The following is a 6,290-nucleotide window of genomic DNA, read 5'->3' as shown; positions in this document are numbered from 1 at the left end:
GTTTTCGGTGGTTTCAAGACGGTTGTGGCTTGTGGTTTACTGGTTCTGGTACATGTTTTGAATTTATATCGTATGTGAATTAAGTGGCGACTCATGGCGACTGGAGAGCAAAGCATGAAGCTATGTGAATCAAGATTACCGGATCACAATCTGCCATATCAACCTCACCTACCGATGACACATGCATTATAAATAACTAACCTACCGTAGGTTAGTTATCTATACATGCATGATCTCGAGTCATCACAAGAAGTAGTTTCTTATGCGAGACATAGCAGAATATCATGGACGAGTGAACACAGCGGAATAGCTGCAGTGGGTATCTGATTAAGGCCCTTTTCATACCGGATTTACGAAATTCTTTCGGGAACAAGTTCCGAAACAGGCGATGTTCACATAGAGAAAAAATTACAGGAACAGTTCCGGGAAAAGGACGCGTTCATACCTATTTAGAGTTACCGCGAACTTATGTTCACACAGGTCGTGTTTTCGGTAAATTCGCGGGAAATTATGGCCAGTATGAACGCGATTCTCCGTAACTGTTGATAGTTACGAAACCATGTCTGTGGGGTGTTCCAGTTGTAATACGCTTGTGGAAAACAATGTGGGAGAGGCATATACGTGAGATGCGGAGAAGTTGGCTCCAACTTTTAGCTATGGGATGTTGCGGATATGCCTTCTCGAAGTGTATGGGACTCTATACTCAATATCTGTATCAGTAATATAGAGCCCGAGTATGTTCCTGACTTGTATATTATCAACCGAAGCTGAGAGCAGAAACTGAAAGCCAGCAAAGAGGATAGAGTCCTGGAATGAAAAGAACCACCGATCAGGCGATCACATCTGCGTACGAGCCTATACGAGGTACGACAAAGTCAGTTTATCTTTGTGATTGCTGTATAATGGTTTGGGTAAATCTAATCTTATGTACACTGTACAGAGAAACCAGGGAAATCGAGAAATTCGTGGGAGAAACATTTGGTATACTCTGCGACGAGCTTCCAGACCATAACAAAAAGCAGCAAGCAAATTACACGAACTCGATTTCTCTTGCTTGCTGAGTAGCTGTCGCTCTTTGGCGGCTAGCCAATGAGGCCAATCGTTTATAGATCCAGGTAAACATCAGATGTATTTTAAGAACTTGCAACTGTCACAAGTTGATTTTAATAAAAATTGCTGGTGCCTAGTAGGGCTAGCCACAATGATTCGGATACTCGAATCTGAATCGAGTATTAACATTATTGATTCGAGGCGAGTAGTAAAATGCTACTTTTCGAGTAGGCTACTGAAATTATACTGAAAGATGATTTACTAACGAGAATTATACCATAGTTTTGATAAACTTTACCACTGAGTAAGCCTTGAAACCGTGATTGGCCATGTCACAACATACGAGATATAGTGCCAAGCTACGAACGTTGCTGGAAATAACACATTTCCGAAGTCATGACCATCCCATATACCACTGTCAAGCAGTGCAATGAAAACGGTATGGTCGAAAAAACATTAAAGTATCTTTAATGTGACGGACAATAGGTGTTATGTTCTTTATGGTGGCATAAAAAGTAGCCTACACATTTGAATTTTTGTCATGGTACATTGTGTTGTGATGTCATCATGATGATACTTGACTCGAAGCGTAATAAGTGATTCAGAATCGAATCACTCAGGTACTCAATTTTGCCCAGCCCTAGTGCATAGTAATATTTCTATATTTGTCATGGCGGAATGTCAGCCAGTTTTTGCGTAGCATACCACTGCAAAAAGGTCAGACAAATTTGGTCTTGAATCATTATGTCAGAAAAAGAAGTCTGAAAGACCAATTGTTCTTGCCAAGTAGGCTACTTTCTGTCTCAAAAGTAAGACCCAAATTGATGGAAAATAGACTCAAAACTGGAAACTGAGCAGTCAACATAATGACTTGACTCGAGTCATAGAACCATGAATCGAACTCGGCGCTCTGCTCGATGAGTTGGACTCGGATTTGACTCGGTGGTAAATTGAAAATGACTCGACTTTAATCTAGTCAAAACTATTGAAGTGGGATCGACTTGTGACTTGGTTACAACCCTGCTCACTTATTTTAATGAGATCATATTTGTATATTTTTGTAGTGTAGTCAGACATGTACATCAACCTACTCATTTAGTTACTTTTAGTTACTAAAACTATATAAGTAGTTCTAGTTGGGGATTTGTAAAAGTGAATAGTTTCTGGTTCTAGTTGCGGATATTTGAAAGTGAGTAGTTCTAGTTCTAATTGCAGATTTTGAAAAGTTGATAGTTCTAGTTCAGGGCCGGCCAACCCGTGGCCCGCGAGTGAATTTTCGAAATTAGTAGTATTAGTATTAGTGTGCCGATAACTCTTGAAAAGAGGCACCCGAAAAGTCTTCGAGTTAATAAATATTATTCTACAATGGATATTGTATTGAAAGCTATATTCAAGTTCTGTACCACGAACCAGCTATTCAAAAATGCATTGCACAGATTGTGTATTTGCAAGGCCAATCAAAAATTTGATTAGTCTGGCCGCAACACTTGAGATGTGATGACTGAAATATCAGTTCCGACGCATTGGTAGATCTATGAGCCAGTCACATTTTGGTAGATCTTCGTACACTACAATAAAGCAGAATACTTTGAGATAGATTTATCAAAAGTAGTAAAAATTTTCTACACGGTTAGCGCAACATGTTGTCACTCGATTTCTTGCTTTTAATATTGTTAATATTGTATTGTTACCCCTTTGTGAAAATGAAAGAACGCCTAATGTATCAGATTGAGTCTAACATTATTCTCGGTTACAAGGCAAAGTGTCGTTGAACATATGCGATCTTGCGTTTGCGCTCTCAGAAAGACCGTCGACTTTGAAACCTAGGCTCAAAATGATTGCCGCATGTTGGACGAAGCTTTCGATATCGATATGTTCAGGTGCCGAATAGTCCAGTCCTTGCAAACTGAGCCCAGCGATATACACCAGGCTTCCAATATAGTCCAGTGACAATATTATTAATTTATCACTTTAAAAAATGTTTGCGGCTAGTGGCCCGCAAAATAGTTCGTCAATCGAATGTGGCGATTTGGCTGAAAAGGTTGGCCACCCCTGTTCTAGTTGCTAGTTTAAAAAATTGAGTTCTAGTTAAAATTGCGCATTTCGGAATTCCAGTACTTTGTACAAACAAGTCTGAGCGCTGTGGGTGGATAAAAAATTACCACAGCAACATTTGTACCAAACATGCATTTGCTGCATTCAAGTTTTTCAGGATGACTTCATGATTGGGAGCCAGAGGGTTGCGTACTAGCCTACATAACTGATGACGCAGCCTATCCCTTTCAGCCCTGGCTCATGAAGCCTTTTCCCTGAAACACAGAGCATAAGCTAAAGCTAGTTTCAAATATGTAATATAAATTTCCTTTCTGCTACCCTTAAAATTCACAATTGCTTTTTCAGAAACTTAGCAAAGCACACTTGAAGATTTTGGTCGACTGAAGGCGCGGTGTTTGGCTTTGCTCAGAAACTGCAATCCACTAAGGGCAGAATGATACAGAGGATGGTATACGCAATGAAGACAAGACCTGGTGGTGATCCAAGTATCGCTGGCCCAGACGTCGGAAATGCCCTGTGTGACTTTCTCAATAAACAATGCTCTAGCTTAACCAGATGTGTTTGTGCTGTTTCATTTTATTCATGAGAGAAACTATAACTTAATGCACACTTGCACAGTTCCACCTTTTTCATCAGTATCCTCCATCTAGACCTGCGAAAAGATCAGATTAAGTTACACTTGCCTAACAAAGGAAGACTTGGTTGCAACAAGAAAATGAAGGCATAGGGTAAAACCAAATTATGGCTTGGATGATGTACGATGGTTTACCAGCCCGTTGGTACAATTTCAATTTTGGTTAGTGATTCAGAGCTAGGGACATCATTCTCTGCTACCACTATCAAGGCAGATGTTACTGAATCCCCTTTTCAGTAGGTGTATACCACGGTGACAAACCTACGCACAGCATATCCGTGGTTATAAACTTGCCTTTGATGTAACAAATTTGGTAAGGGTTAAGATCACCTACCAAATTAGTGTTGAAGTCCTAAAGTTTTCAGGCAACTCACCCAATGGCCAATGGGCAATACTGCATCATTTGGAGATGGTGTTCTACCTTTTTAGCCGTGCTGCTCCGATAACAAAACCTCACAAAATAGAAGCTGACTAGTAGTCAGTGACTAGGTATTGTGAGCTTACAGAATATAAATCCAAGAATAATGCATTCCCAACACCATTACACAAGAAGACCAAAATGCCGCAGGTAGCTGACCTCGAAATACAAGCAGCCTGAATGAACAGCGCGTTACCGTAACTCAAAGTTTGATTGACAGCGTTCCGGGAACCCAGCTGCGCCGTTCGTGTTCATACTCAGACGGTCCCGTAAAAATCTCCGAAAATAAGCGCGTTCATACCGCCCCGAAACACCAGTGTTATGTTCACATAGAGGGGTTCCGGTAAACATTTTCGAGAAATGTTATTCCCGGAACCCCGGTATGAAAAGGGCCTAAAAGACTACATTTTGGCGGCTTTTCATTATATCGCAATATTGTGGTGAATTGATTTGATTAAACATTTAATAAAATGATTTTGATGATGAAGTCAAACTAGGATCGATGTATCAATATCAATAACCGTAAGATTATATTGTCATCATATCAAGACACCAATGATATATATATATATATATATATATATATATCATTGCAAGACACACACAATGCGATAGGCCTACACAAAACACCTGAAGATAAACCTCCGACATCGTGAATTGAGCTTTAACCGACAGCGTAAGCGGCGTCGGAGCTCATTACTTTATGTCCACCAAAGAGTCACCATGTCAATCGATATATTTATAATAATCGTTGAATTACATTTTTCATCGAAACAAGTCACACACAATGTACAATGCGATAAGACACAGACACAGTGCGATGTCATGAACAGATAGGATGTCGAACGACACGCATCAGTAGCGATCCTTTTCATCTAACATCCACCTCGGCCTAGAGCAGACCTGGGCAAAGTGCGGCCCGCGAAGCTATTCTGTGCGACCCGCGAAAGGTTGCTTGGAATTAAAAACATAAAACTTGCTTGTTGAGTGACTAAAACAATAGGCTGTATCAACTCAACAGGAAATTCGTTTACTTTGAAGCCTGTTCAATATAGGCCACGATTACGCTGCCTACGTACCTCGCATGCGCAAATCCAGATTCAAAATAAAGGGAATGTGGCAAAGTAATAATTAAAGTTACAAGAAGTCACTCTTTTCAAATAGTTTAGTTCAAACCTTCTTTGTTGTCATTGTCAATTGCGCATTATACGGTATGTGTTTGAAATTGTTGCATTGATACATTTCCAAATCCCTAATTAGTAACACAAGTCAATCAATGCTCGAGATTACTATATGACTCATCATATCTATCACCCATAAAGGATTAACGGGCATGCCAAAAAAAGAAAGCCGAAAACTGAAATACAAAGGTTTAGACTTTCGAGCACTTAACATTTGTATTGGACTCAGGGGGGTAAACCCGTCCTTTTAGTTTCAACCGACCATGTGGCCGAGATTAAGGATTTTAATTAATGTCGGTCTTTGACAAAGAAATACGAGACGCTCGGTCCAGGTAGGGCAAAGTTCAGAAAAATGCAAGCTTCGCTCAACATCACGGCAAATAAGGCTGCGCACGGCTCGGAAGGCAATGATCTGGAAAATAAGCCCTGCACTATTGCATATAGCCTACATTTCAGTGCAGTGGTTCTCGAACTGGGAGGCGTGAAAGCATCAGAAGAGGCACGGGGCACGGAGCTGAAGATTAATGAAAATATGTTTGCGCTCTGCTCGAATTACCCGCCACATACAGTTATTGCCCTGTGTATTGTCCCACTGCGATATTTCAGAATTCACTCATCAACAGCCATAACCTTCCATGCCACCAAGTTGTCCGTTGGGATTGCTAGCATTCTGGTTGCTCTTTTTAATATTTTGTGACATCATGAAAAGGGGGCGTGAAATTATTGACTATCATAGAGGAAGCCATGCCTAAAACGTTTGAGAACCACATATTTAGAGTATTAATAGAAGAATGTGGATGGATAGGGGTTTAAAGCAGTGATTCCCAACCGCGGCCCCGAGGGCCGCATGCGGCCCGCAGATAGCCTTCTTGCGGCCTCCACAAAATATTAAGAAATCGAGTATTGACAAAAAATAAAATTTTATATTTATAAAATGCACGTGCTTGGCTTG

At 40.5% G+C, this 6,290-nt stretch overlaps 1 protein-coding gene and 4 long non-coding RNA genes across 6 annotated transcripts in view; 2 read left to right on the top strand and 3 right to left on the bottom strand.

Annotated features, from left to right (window-relative positions):
* Positions 1–6,290, bottom strand: part of LOC145443014 (uncharacterized) — a 301,527-nt gene that overhangs the window by 15,189 nt on the left and 280,048 nt on the right. The gene's annotated exons all lie outside the window — the stretch shown is intronic.
* LOC145442952 (uncharacterized) overlaps positions 1–6,290 on the bottom strand; it is a 418,025-nt gene that overhangs the window by 359,482 nt on the left and 52,253 nt on the right. The window lies entirely within an intron of this gene.
* The window catches only part of LOC145442828 (sialate O-acetylesterase-like), a 360,699-nt gene that overhangs the window by 331,414 nt on the left and 22,995 nt on the right, over positions 1–6,290 (top strand). The window lies entirely within an intron of this gene.
* LOC145443286 (uncharacterized) lies at positions 320–3,656 on the top strand. 2 transcript variants are annotated; one of them, XR_013916372.1, is made up of 3 exons: positions 320–864; positions 941–1,115; positions 3,451–3,656. It is a non-coding gene; the product is annotated as an uncharacterized LOC145443286 (long non-coding RNA). The 2 variants fall into 2 exon arrangements; XR_013916374.1 differs by having other exon boundaries at positions 320–874.
* On the bottom strand, positions 3,662–4,560 carry LOC145443287 (uncharacterized). The gene is made up of 2 exons (XR_013916375.1): positions 4,114–4,560; positions 3,662–3,757 (listed from the first exon to the last, which is right to left on the bottom strand). It is a non-coding gene; the product is annotated as an uncharacterized LOC145443287 (long non-coding RNA).

This window comes from Botryllus schlosseri, chromosome 7, assembly GCF_051294905.1.
Source record: "Botryllus schlosseri isolate E-star chromosome 7, Bs_hap1, whole genome shotgun sequence".
Taxonomy (NCBI): domain Eukaryota; kingdom Metazoa; phylum Chordata; class Ascidiacea; order Stolidobranchia; family Styelidae; genus Botryllus; species Botryllus schlosseri.
This window is presented reverse-complemented; position numbering and strand designations above follow the sequence as displayed.